This window comes from Aptenodytes forsteri, unplaced genomic scaffold (genome assembly GCF_000699145.1).
Source record: "Aptenodytes forsteri isolate BGI_AS27 unplaced genomic scaffold, ASM69914v1 Scaffold257, whole genome shotgun sequence".
NCBI classification, from domain to species: domain Eukaryota; kingdom Metazoa; phylum Chordata; class Aves; order Sphenisciformes; family Spheniscidae; genus Aptenodytes; species Aptenodytes forsteri.
In genome coordinates this window covers 1,506,496-1,519,696 of record NW_008795194.1, presented here as the reverse complement: position 1 = coordinate 1,519,696, position 13,201 = coordinate 1,506,496, and positions in this window count along the sequence as shown.

The following is a 13,201-nucleotide window of genomic DNA, read 5'->3' as shown; positions in this document are numbered from 1 at the left end:
GCTATTCTCCATTCCCTGGGGCGCCGAAGCAAAGTATTTTTGTGCTGCCCTGACACAGGTGTTTCAGACAGACACAGACAATGTGCCAAGTTGCCTGTACTGGCACTAGCACTTCATCCCTGCCAAGGCAAGGAATTCCCAGGTAGCTCCATTATCATTAAAGGCCATGTCACTGTGGTCCTTCCTATCTCCCCCTCCAACTCCTAAGAGACTACTGTGTTTTGCAACAAGCGTGAAACGGTTGCTGAATTGAGCTTATCCTCTAAAACGCCAGATGTGAATTGTACTAAGTACATTTGAGACTATTTGAGAATACTTTTTTTCTTTAACAGAAGTTGCCTAACAAGACAGAGTTCCACAAATGTCAACATAATTACAATATTTAGGAAAATACAGATTAAAAAAACCCTGAGGTCCTAACTTGTATCTGTGCAAACATCTAGCAACATTTCAGTTTCCTTTCTGAAATGCATTTTGCTTTCTGCAGATAAGCTTGGAGGCTGCTTGTTCAATATTCAGGTAAAAACTTATGTAAGTTTTTCCGGTTTTCTTTTTTTCTTTTTTTTTTTTTACGTGAATATGGTTTATATGAGGGATGTCAAACTAAATACAGTTGTATAGCAAAAATATGGAAGTAAATAAAGCCTAGGTTTTCTTGGAAACAAGAAGATCATACTGTTAGCAGCAATGACTGCAAAATGTTCACTTCAAAAGAATTAACTTCATAAGAAATTCAACACATACTGTATCTAGTGCTACTCATTATTTCTCCATGTAGTGCTTATTAAAAAATCCTATTTTTTGAAAATATGTAATACAATGAACAATGCAAAAAAAAATAAAAACCTACTGCTCTTTTTGGTTTAAAAATTGTCCGGCATTTCCTTACTGATGTTCTTTTAGTGAGAGTAATATTCACAGATATCACTGTTGTTCTTTAATTAGAGTATTCTACCTTGACAGAACAGTTTAGAAATAATGTTTTACTTCAAATGTTGTTTTATTTCTCTGTAGAATAAGGTGTTAATCACCTTGTTAGACTCCAAGGTGTGATAAAGAAGCCCTCACTCGGTGTATTTCTTCCACTTCTTCTGCAACACATATATGTAAACAAGTGTTACTGGCATGGCGATGCAGTTCATTGGAAGGTAAGTCAAAATGGAAGTCCTCTGTCAATATTTGCTTTGCTTCTGTTAACATCAAACTAAACAAGTTTGCAAGTTTTGTCTTTGATTAATCTGTATGTCCTGAAAGACTGCAGCCACAAATGGATGGGCCACACTGGTATCTTTACAACACACACTAAGTGGTGCCTTCTCTTCCCCATCATCTGACTGAGGTCATGGGCTGGTATATGCAAGGTCTCACTCAATGTCAATCAGAATAACAAAATCTAGCTTTTTCTTCTGACATCTGTCCTCGGATTACAGGCATTTTTTCCACATTTGTACCAGTACTATAAATTAAATAATTCCATGCCACTCAAATATACTAATTTTTATGTGAATTCAGATATTCAGATGAAAATATTTCAAGATTAGCTTGAAATGGCTTCTAAATACTTCTGTAATAAACCTATGACAAAATACTAGCTATATTAACTGTAATCGTAGATCTATTACCTGTAGCGTGCTTGGGAAGTATGACTTGGCCTGATTTACCCTCATTTTTGAGGATGTTCTAATAACATTTGAGCTGAGCTGAGTTGCAGACACACTAACCCAAACAAGTTTAACAGATGGTATGATGATGACCTCACACTGTGGTCTAGAGAGGTTGACGAAATGACTGCATAACAGAAAGAAGCCTCCAGAATAGGATAAAATACAGATTTAGGTGAAGATAAACAACGAGGCTATGGGGTATATAAGAAACTTACACAATAAATTTAAGTATGTTCTGTAGAATGATAGTTTTCATTGACATGTGATGAGGCCACTTTGATGGCTGCACCTGCTGGATAAAACAGAGGGTTGAATAGATTCTCAGACTTACTATCTACACAAACCGTGTATCTGCTCCATAGTCCATAAACCCAGCAAAGACAAGCCAGATATTCCTATTGACTTTAAACCTAGTCTATGTCTAAGTGCTTTCCTTTGCAGGGATATTTTCCAAAACTGTTTTTCCCCTACGTAGCAATATAATGTATAAAAATAACTACCATGGGAAGATGGTAACTTTTTTTTTCTTTTGGTGATTAAAGTTTTTCTTAACAGTTAATAATCAAAAAATTCAGTTCATTCTGAATTGAAAGTTTCTTATTTTGGGTCTCTAATTCAGTTAATTTTGAAGTAAGAAGAAAAATGTTTTCTGATTATTTTTGTCCTGGTGCCTAGCTCAGGGCTTGAAGCATGAGAAACAACCCACAGAGAGGTGATGTTAGTGGGCAGATCACAAGGCACAGAAAACGTAGCAAAGGCCATGGTTGTCATTGATTACAGTTTTTTCACGTGAACATCATCATGACAAATGGGTGACTCTGTATTTTTGCATTGATTTGAAGGAGCTTTGAGTCACAGTGTCTTCTTTTAAAGAGGAGATGACTTAAAGAATTCCTCTTTTTTTTTTTATATAGGCAGGCTACATGTCTGCACTAAAGTACAAAAGAAACTTTGTGATGTAACACAATACCAACTTTTTATGACTGTAAGTTTTTATTGCCTCGGAATAAGCTAGGGAGGACAATGAACAAGCTACATAGCTCTCACCGGCTGACATCTAGTAAAGGCTTTATATGTCACTATGATAGCAATCAAACAAGTTTAAAGAGAATACTTTACAACTCGTGCACTCCCATCCTGTACTTTTTCTAAACTTCCCTATACCACAGAAAGAAAGGGCCAAATTTCTCCCTAATGTCTATGAGTGTGGTTCCAGTGTCGGCAGAGCCATGCTTATTCCCATCACCTGAGATGGGTGTGAAGGAAACTATCTACACCAAGCACAACCAGCACAACACTTCTGCCTCAGTTTGCGGAATGTGAACTCTTTGTGGCACGTAGGGGAGCACTACTACATGGTGAGGCCGAATCTGCAGAGTCTAATTCTAGTGGAGTTAACTTGCTCGTATTTTGAACGTCTGTAGTCTAATGTGAATTGAATGTTAAGTAAACCAACTTAGTTTATTAGTAGAGCATGGCATATTGCCATTTATTTCAATTCAAGTTCTTTTCCACATCACATGCCTTTTGTGTATTTCATACATGCTTGAAAGATACTATTTTTGGAATAGTTTTCAAGGGTTTTGCTATGTTTATGGAACTGGTTCTTGTACTTTTCCTGAAAATCTGGGTAGTTAGTCCCTTGTGTGCAAAGCTCTCACAACAGAGAAAAAAGATGAAATCCATGAGAGTGAAACAACCCAGAAGTTACCCTCCATAAGTTTTATTCATTTAAAATTCTAACTTTAGGCTGTACTGGGGAGCTTTTCGGGCCAGAAAATAAATGCTGAAAAATAACAATAAGAAAAAGCTCCTATTTATGAAACAAAGCAAAAGTAGACAAGTTATTGAGCTTTCATTACTGCAGAGCTGAATGTTGCCTAGTCTGCATCTCAGACAGAAGTAATCTTGGGAAGAAACTTAGGAGCTAGGGAGCAAGAAATATTTTCTGACTATTTCTGATATTAAGAAATGGGCAGCTGCTTAAAAATGCTCAGTGGTTTGGAATGTCAGCCCAAGCACTGGGAAATGACTTGGTGGAAAGGTTCACAGCAAAAATCATCCAGTGCACATCCATGCTTTCAAACCAGGCCTTCCAAAGGCACGCCAGGTTCTTGTGTGACCTGGAAATGGGACAGATTAGCAGCATACGAGGACTTGCTTTTTGCTGGTAGGTCTAACTGTGTAGACAGATACTTCCAAAGTCTCATTAGGATACCAGTCTTTGGAAGGATGTGATTACAAACACAGCATAATTTACTTTGCCGGCATGCTTTACCACAAGGCTATGATCTCCAGCTCTCCCGTGTTTGGCATGTGAATTATACACCTAGAGCTACAGGTACAATAAATATATCAGAGCTAGATTGTGCCTCAAGGCAAATATTCTGTTGATTCTGCTGTCCTTCCTGTTACGTCTTGTGATGTTTTGCCATACTCATCTACTCACCCCATAAGACATCCATGTGAGCAGCTCTGTGGTTTTATTTTCATGTTTAAACCAAGTTGCTGTAATCAGCTTTTCTGTAACCTAAACTGCAGTCGTTATGACCATATTAAAGTACAACATTTCAGGCTCAGCCTGTAACTCTGCTATTAGAGGTTTAAACCTCAGTGTGGAGAAAGTCTATAATGAAAGTGAAGCTCTCTTTCATTTCCTATGATTCAGCGTAGCCGTACTTGAGAATCGCCAGGTTTTGCTTCCCGTGCTGTGACATTTGAGACCTGCCCTCCGAGTGCCGGTGGAAGGCTGAGGACTCGCCAGCTCAGCGCTACAGATGATATCACAGTGATGGTAAACCACTGCCTCAGTGCTGGCTTGGAGGCAAAGATAACACCAAGTGAGTATGTGGGATGGTTGTTAAGGACTCCACTTGTGAACCTCATCAAAAGCGCATTAATTTCAGAGGGAAGGTGGTTTTTTCAATTATTTCAGTGTACTTTAGATTAATCCCCGAGACATTCTTCTTGTTTAAAGTGTTAATGAAAAATATTAAGGATCATGGTGTAAGGAGGTACTAAATGCGGGAACAGAATCTTTTGAAGGCAGTAACTTGCTTTAAGGCCACTAGTAGCAGTACATTACTACTTAAATAAAGATACAGGAACAAATGTTTTATCCCTTATATGGGTACATCCCCATTGAATTTGCTGTAAGAATAACACTAAGAATAATATAAGAGCTATCTTTTTAACAGTTTGTTTCTAAAGCACGTTTAGTTGAGGGTCCCTCAGTTTAGTAGTTACCTCTCAATGGTATATCCTACATTAAAAAGTCATTGCGAATAGCCTCTCATCCTTCTGTTCCAAAAATAAGAAGTGCAAATCAAGCTAGCAGCTTTGCAGTCAGAAAACCTAGGAACCGAATTCTGAAATAGCTCCAGCTGTGACGCCTAGGAAATCAGCCAGGCTGGTTTCAACTCCTGTGAAATTAGAAACTTCAGCCTACCGATAAAAGGAATGGACACTTTGTTTATCTTCCTAGAGAGTACTGATACACATCTTCAATATGTCTAGTTCAGTCAATATACTGTCAAAGTGAATCCCTTAGTAGTAGTCACTGAAACAGTGACAATCCACCAGTCGCTAATGATGTTCTTAAAGCTGTTCTGAAAGTGACACTTGAAGGCAAAGGTCTGATAGCAATTTTTAAATTAGATCAGATTTTTGAACAGGCGGCTGGCAGGTTCTCCTTTCTCTTTCTCCAGTGCAGGTGGAGTTAATGCCTTCTATTCACCAGGCACTATTTTTTCGGTCCTCTTAGAGTAGCACAAAACTTGGGGATTGTTTCTGATAGATCACTTGTTTGCTTGGATTTGGGGAATTCAGGTTTCTTTTTTCCACTTGCTTTAGGGGTTATGGTAGGAAAGACTTCAGTCATAAGTTTGCTATTTCTTGGTACATCTGGACAATGTATTATTGGATTCAAAAACTAAATTAAAAATGAGGGGGGGAAGGTTCAGTTCAAGTGAAATGCATTTTTTTCTCTTTTTCTAAAAAAAAAATCAGTTTCTGTTAATGCAAAATATTTTCTTTAGCCTAAATGTTTCACTTTATAGTTATTTAGTCCTCTAAAGTATTTTTAAATTAGAACTTTATTTTCCAAATAAAACCTGAATGTTTTGATTTGGAAATGTCAAAATAAGCTCTAAATTTGATTTATTTTTACCCTTAAAGCTATTTTACAGATTCACAGATTTGGAAAATAATTATTATTTCTCTGAAAATGTTGATGTGAATTTAGTATTTGCATAAAATGCCTTTTTAATGCCTTTCCCTCACATTTCCAACAGAATTGCAGATACATCTAGGAGTGGGGGACTGATTCGTATTTTCTGTCTACATAAGGTTTGCAAAATGCACGTTTCCTAATACATTGCAAGGAATCATCATGGAAATTGTCCTGATAGGTATCAGATTAAAATTATTTTCTCTTTGTTGTGTAATTTATACCATACACCTAAATTCTATGTCCTGTTTTATCTCCTCCTTTTGTTTTTATTTTGACACAACTATCATTCAGACTTACCTATTTAAAAAATAACTGAATTTTTGAAGATCAATTTGTTTCATATTTTTCTTCTGTTTTGTAACATTGATTTTATATATCTATATATATTCTAAGCCTAGATGATGTCAAACAATACTTGGAATGACAGAATTTCAAAATACTGCCTTATTTATTTGAAATTATTGATAAGTGAAGGAAATAGCTCACCTATGTGTAAGATCATGCTTCTGCTTTTTGCTTTTTCCAACGTAACTACTACTTCAATATAGAAGATATGCGGTTAGAATGCTTCTGATTTGCTTTCAGACTGCATTGGTTTAGCTTTATATTGTAATCTAAACTCTAGTATCTGTATACTTGTCTCTTTGCTTATATATAGCTATAGTTTTTTAAAAAGACTAGGGAATCTGAATATTAAAATTAAGATACCTTATAAGGACTTAATTTCAAAGCATTTAAGGTTATCTTCTAACTCAAAAATAAGTGTGTTACATATACATAAATAGGTATAACTGTGATATAGACATTTTAACAGAGGGAGTTTTAAATAATGCTATGAAACAACATAGATGTATAATGTTATTTAATTTTTTTTTAAAGTTATCATAGTTGTGTGTGGACAGGATTTATTTCACATGATTTTCATGGCATTCCTGATTATAATTCAGATCAGGGCTTGCACTTTTATTGTACAGAAACACTTTGGGTTTTGTATAAAACAGCTTGCTCGGACAGAAGCTAGCACATCAGAATAAGAAATTGTGCTGTCAACTCCAGAATTAAAGAAGCCAGTTACCCTCCCAATGTGTGTTTCTTGGTTGACTGACTTTGGCTTTAAAAAAGATGCAACTTCAAAATAAGACTTTTCTTGTGACTAATACATTCGTCAGGTTTCAGTCTTGTGTGGCTTATACGGGATTCTCTAGTGGCTTCTAAGGGGTGATCTCTTGCTATAACCTTTCCTTTGATTGATCTTGCCAGGTCTTTCTTTCTCCTCTCTCTCCGGCTGCCTATTTTTACAAAACTGGTAGGAACATAATTATTGTTGAAAACTCTCAGCCTGTGTCAAAGCTGGTTGAACCAGTTGGCCAGTTTTCAAAAGTCCTTGCAGAGCAGGACAGTCAGAGGCACACAGAGACAGTACGACAGCATAAGCTTTCTTGCACTGGAAATCAGTACAATCAACAATAACCACAAACTTTATTTCCTAAAATCCTGTAAATTCTATAAAACTGTGTCAACAGTACTCCAGTTATCAGGCTGAAAAATGCAGTGACAGGCTTTTCTGTTCCAAGAGCTTTTGGTGGGATTCTCTTATTAAGACCCCCTGCCTCCTTGTCACGCCAACATCTGCTTATTGTGCTTGAGAAACCCGGCATGATCTTGAACCACTGTTTCACACAATTCTATAACGTCATAATTTCTTTCCTCCCCTGTTCTTTTTCTTCCATTAATCTGCCAATGTGGCAAGTGGCTTTGGTGGTTTGGACACTTTAGGAATGGGGCTTGTAAGGTGAGGAAAGTCTCAAGCATCTTCTGTTCAGCCTTCCTGGCAATAAAGACTTCTTTCTTTTAATGCAACTTTGAAATTCAACTGCCAATATTTTACCTTGAGGCTTAAGAGATTCTGGAGACTCAAGACTTAAGAGATTCTTCTAATTTTATCTCCAACATGTCTTGGAGCTGTAATGTAAGGAACCCTCCTTAGTTTGCAAAGACCATTAGTAACGTGTGCTGACAGGCCAGCTGCGCTCAATGCGGGTTTCAGTGATGTTCCACCAACCTTCATTTAACATTTGTGGTTCTGTGGCCAGAATATGTGGGCAGGGTATTAATTCACAGCATTTCTGGGGAACAGCATCCTGGGTGGGCTGTAGAAGGAAGTGATGGAACTAGTCATTAATTAAATTCACGCTTCTGCAGACAGCCCTATCCTTGAAGGACCTATCTCTTAGCGAACAAGCAGCAAAGAAAATACTGATTTATGAACGTTAATCCAGCAAGATAGACACTGATGTGTTATTCACCAGAATGGCCCCTCCCTGGAGTTTGCATGACAGCCATGTTTGGGAACAAGAGAGGGCAGCCCTCCTTTGCTGGAGCTGCTTCTGTTTCTGAAATTCCACTTCATATCCCATGTTTAAAGTTTGCTGTGGCACAAATATTACTGCAATGAGAGAGAACCAGGCAAGCTGAGGACTTGAGTCTTGACATCTTGTTAATAGCACTGCTTGGTATGAATTTTCTAACTAAAGTTTGCTTGCAACAGTATAGGGTTTTTTTTACTTACTTGCACTAAAAATAAATCTTGTTAAGGTTTGTACTAACAGTAAATTTTTTTCTTTATCAAAGTGCGAGTTATAGGATATGTATTTCACATTAGGCCTATAAAATACATCATCCTCCAGTAAGCACAGCTCTATTCAAAGGGCTTTTTCTTTATAACTTGGCTCAGCTGACCATGGAATGGGAGAATGGGGGAGGCTCAGAAGTGGCAATAGCAGGAGAAACCAAAAATAAAGCTGCAGGATTACAGCATTGCTGTTAGCCATTTCAACTTCAACTACTGTATTTTTACCAGCTGCTTCTTGAACGTGCTGAGGAGCAGTTTGAGGAAAGAGAAACAAAACCTGGAGCAGACACTAACTTACCCAAAACACTGTGGCTCCAATTTTAGAAATTAAAATGAATATTGAACATATATATAATTATATATAATGGCAAAGACAGACACGATGGTGTCAGGCATTCTCTGTGGTGCTGCTGGCATGCAGTAGAGCAATTGCCACATTATCCAGCACAATTTGAATGGAACCGAGTCAAATTTAATTAGCTCCTGTCTTTAGAGCATTTCTTCACCCACAGCACTTGTAGTCTTTAGGGTCCTGCTGTGCAACTGTAATGTTCTACACAAAATGCAAGCTGTTAGGGGAATCCCATTCCGAAATCTACTCTAGTTTGCCATTACATACTGTAACTCCTGCACTAGTGGTGGTCGGGTTTTTGTTTGTCACTTTCTTCTAGGATATCTTTACATCCTTATTTCACATGGTACTGTATGGCCGCCTGGCTGGTCCAGCCCTTAAGCCTTGGAAATGTTCTTCATGGATTTGACCATATTTAGACCCTGAGCTTTTTTCTTGCAGATTTTTGTTCCATATCTGTCCATAGTCATTGCCACACTGCCTTTACCAAATGACTTGTCTCATCTGCTCTGAAACTTTCTGCCTCTCCTTGACCATTAAATACCATTTTGGACTTTTGTTCTGTTTTATTTTTGTGAAGAAGTGCTACAAAGTAATGAGTTTAAAATGCTACTTTATTGTTTTAGTTTTGTATTTAACATAAGTACAGTCTTCTAAAATTAAAGATTGCTTTATTAATTCTAATGATAGGCATCACAAAATTGCCCACCAAACTTCTAGAAGGTCTCCTTGACCATTAAATACCATTTTGGACTTTTGTTCTGTTTTATTTTTGTGAAGAAGTGCTACAAAGTAATGAGTTTAAAATGCTACTTTATTGTTTTAGTTTTGTATTTAACATAAGTACAGTCTTCTAAAATTAAAGATTGCTTTCTTAATTCTAATGATAGGCATCACAAAATTGCCCACCAAACTTCTAGAAGGTGCTCTATTTCAAATTCAAAATTGCTGTTTGAATTATACTGAGTATGACTGAAATACTTCCAGAACATTTTAATTACTCCTAAATGATAGAAAAATATTTTCTTAAAATACAACTTTAAAAATCTACAGAAATAGTTGTGGAACTCTGAATGCTTAATTATTCCTTCTATTCCGGGCTTTTTGCAAAAGTATAAAAAAACCCACTGACTTGTTCTACTTAAAACTGCTGATGTAACTCACGTTAAACAGATTAAATACAAATTTGGTGAGACTGCACTTCAAATCACATGATAAAACTAAAATGTGGATAAAGCAGATGATAACTTTTAAAGAGTAAAAGTTCAGAGAATTAAGTTTTGCAATGAATGCTGGAGACACGGTTTTGTCTCACACAGGCTTCTTCAGATCAGCTGGTCAGCGGCTTTAACAATGTTGAACTGTTACACCGGCTGTTGAGCTCTCCTTGCCCTGGGAGGCACTTACTCTTTCTCGGCTGTGTTCTGCCCAGTCAGTTGTAGGGATCAATAAAGCAGCAATGGAGAGAGAGGGAGCTTTACCATCCAGCCCCCAGCCAAAACATTGCTTGCTCAAGTTATTTAGTTTCTAAGAAGACTTAAGACCAAAATTTTTGTAAGTTGATTAAAGTATGTTAATGGGGTGATGATACCAGTTTCAAACTTGTTTGGCGTAGAATGTGTACTTAATGGTTTCTTATGCTCATCTTGAATGAACAGCAGCAATTGAATCCACCAGTATCAATAAATATTAACCCAGACCACTAAATACATGCCCCATTTTAGCTACATTAATCATTCAAATGAAGTCTAAAAGGATGTCAGTCGTTACAAGTTGAAAGGATATAAACTATTTAAGAAATGACAGTTTATCTAAGCTCATCTATTTACATATTTATTGGATCTTTCTTACAGGATAATTTCACAACAATAACAGAATATCACTCTCATCCAGACCTCCTGAGAGTCTTTTTCCTTGCTCAGTTCTGTTTTAGACACTTTTTTGAGGTACTCATAGGGAATGTCTGCTGTCAACAGGAACGTCTCTGTCAACATCACCCCCAAACCATAAGCACAGGCACATGTGTGCCATTGGAGAGGGATTTTGAAACAGTTAAGCCAAGACAAGAGTAGTCACAGGAACATTGTTCCATTCAGAAGATGCTTAATCACTCTCTGATGACCACTGAAATGGATTCCTTTTGCACATATACGCCCCTGTAATCAGAGTGAATTCTGAAATAAACTGTACCTCAGTGGCAGTTTGAACAACTGGGTTTGCAGAAGTGCCCTCAATTTTTTTCTTTTTTCTTGGAAACACTTTCCTCTTTGTCTGTCTTCATCAGATTCATGAGTTCATATACCGCAACACTGATTCCCTTTTCCCACAAGAAGATTTTGAGCTACCAAGGTCCCCCTTGAAACTCGTATTTTTTTCATAAGCTTAGATGACAAAACGTAGATGCTTCTCGCTCAGTGCAAACCATTTGCTTATTCACTGTTGTTTCACCATCTTTCAAGGAAACCACCACAGACTGAATGTGTAAGATACTCTTCCTGGGTTTTATTGCAGTTATTCGCTATGATGAAATCATAAACTACGTCACCTTCCCAGACTTCTTGCTCAAATTCCAGAGGTCTTTATCTTGAGTTCTTCTGATCTTTTTAATCATTGTTTCAGTAAACAATTCTATTATTGCTTTCACATCAGTTCACCTAGAATGCAATTCAGACTCTTTCCTCACTAGAAACCGATCGACCCTGATAAATATTGTCCTTCCTAAGCAGCACAGCTAGCCAAAATAACCTATATGTTTTCCTAGTTAGGGTAGGAAATTGTAAGGAAATAGGAGTCCTTTGATGCAATTAAATCTGTTTTCAGGATCTGTAATTACAATTCCTGCTTTCTCAAGCATGGAAGAATTCAAAACGCAAGAGTTTTCCTGCTCCAGCCTCTTTTAGCCAGCACCCAATACAAAGGCCTCTGACTTTCCTGGGCATGCTTTAGAGCTGCTTTGGGCTTTGTTATTATGTTGTTCCTGAGCTCTGCCTTTGTTTTCTTTGAATGGTCTCCTATGTACTGCCAGGCTCCCCGAGCAGCGTGCAGAACGTTCTCTGCCACAGTGTTCAAACAGCTGAGCAACCTTGTATTTACCTTTGGCTTGTGAAAGAAACGTTTGCTTAGTATTCTCTTGCCAATGTTTATTGAAAGATGGTGGTTAAGTCCCGCAATTTCAACCCAACCTACAAACACTTTACAAAGGACTATCTCAGGAGGATGTGGGAGAAAGATCACCACTACTTGTTCTAGATAAGATCTATGTATTCTCAAAATAAGAAACATTTGTTGCTCTTACAGTGAAACTATATCTGTATTAAAATTTTATTCAAAATGGTGTTTCCAAGTGTATCTAAGACTGCTAGTGGCAGGTCTTGGTGAAATGCCATTGCCCCTGCGATGTTTGAAAACCCAGAAGAAAGTCTCAACAATTTTGTCCCTGCTTTGCATTAGCAAAATGAAGCATTAGAAAAATGTATCAATAATAAGATTTTATTGCAAAATCATGATTAAGGTTAACTTGAAACCGTATCATAGATTTTGAATCAAGCTGTGAAATATTCCGGGCATTGTGATTCCCAGTTAAGCCAAAGTCAATTGGGCTGTCTGGGGAAACGTATAAATTTTACCATTGATTTGAGTAATAAACCAGTGAAACAATTCTTTTCAGAGTTAAATATTTAGACTTCTAAATAATTGTTACACAGAATAATTTACTATTTACTTCCTTTAGTGCTCTCCTAATTATTTTGTGAGATTTTTTATATATGCTCTGTAGAAGTAGCCACGCTAGAAACTGGACAGTCATCCAAATTCTGTCTTTAACTGATAAATAGGTTGAAGGCAGTGCTTTTATTTGGACTAACAAATGGAAGGACTGGATATACGCAATACTGCTTGCAAAACTGCAGCTATTACTGCCTAAGGCAGTAAGATGACGGGCATAATGCCCTCGGTCCTGGGGAGCTGCAGTGACTTCCAGGCCGGGGAGCGTGCGAGGGAAGGCGGCAGGCTCGCCCGATCGCCCTGCGCAGACACGTGACAGTACCCACGAACTTGCTCGCAGGGTGCAGGAAGCCGCGCTGCGTGTCTCCCACGCAGAGGAAACGGGCAGCAGGGCATAATGCCCTCGGTCCTGGGGAGCTGCAGTGACTTCCAGGCCGGGGAGCGTGCGAGGGAAGGCGGCAGGCTCGCCCGATCGCCCCGCGCAGACACGTGACAGTACCCACGAACTTGCTCGCAGGGTGCAGGAAGCCGCGCTGCGTGTCTCCCACGCAGAGGAAACGGGCAGCAGGTGGGCGCGGGTGGGCGCGGGCCCCTGCGGG